Genomic DNA, 512 nt, shown 5'->3' with positions numbered 1-512 from the left:
CTGAAAAAGCAGCAGCGCCCTCTGCTTTTGTAAAGAGGAGTGAAAAAGCTTACAGCACCTGGTATTCCCAGGCGGTCTCCCATCCAAGTACTGACCAGGCCCGACCCTGCTTAGCTTCCGAGATCAGACGAGATCGGGCGTGTTCCAGGTGGTATGGCCGTAAGCAAATATTGTGCCTACCAAAGGTCCTTTTAAAGATACTATATCACCACGCTTTGCTCTGTCGTCTATACAGGAGCGCCTGCAGATTTCCAGACACACTCACAGCTTTTAAATGTCAAATCAGAATGTACAAAGTGGCTATAAGGATCACAAATGTAGTGCAGTAAAAATATTAATATTTACTGTTGAAATGTAGAATACGTTAGCATAAAATTGAAAAGAAAATGATCGATGAGCTTAGGAATGATGAAAGCCATCATTTAACTGGATTTGTGTCATTTCTATACCGGCAAGTCATGATCTAGCTATATCCTTCCCACCCTGTCGGTGTCCACTGAAAAAGCAGCAGC

The 512-nt window shown here is 43.4% G+C and overlaps 1 non-coding gene across 1 annotated transcript; it reads right to left on the bottom strand.

Moving 5' to 3' along the window:
• Positions 1 to 46: 46 nt before the first annotated feature.
• On the bottom strand, positions 47 to 165 carry LOC129114681 (5S ribosomal RNA). The gene has a single exon (XR_008532638.1). It is a non-coding gene; the product is annotated as a 5S ribosomal RNA (ribosomal RNA).
• Positions 166 to 512: the final 347 nt, after the last annotated feature.

This window comes from Anoplopoma fimbria, unplaced genomic scaffold (assembly GCF_027596085.1).
Source record: "Anoplopoma fimbria isolate UVic2021 breed Golden Eagle Sablefish unplaced genomic scaffold, Afim_UVic_2022 Un_contig_5570_pilon_pilon, whole genome shotgun sequence".
NCBI lineage: Eukaryota > Metazoa > Chordata > Actinopteri > Perciformes > Anoplopomatidae > Anoplopoma > Anoplopoma fimbria.
This window is presented reverse-complemented; position numbering and strand designations above follow the sequence as displayed.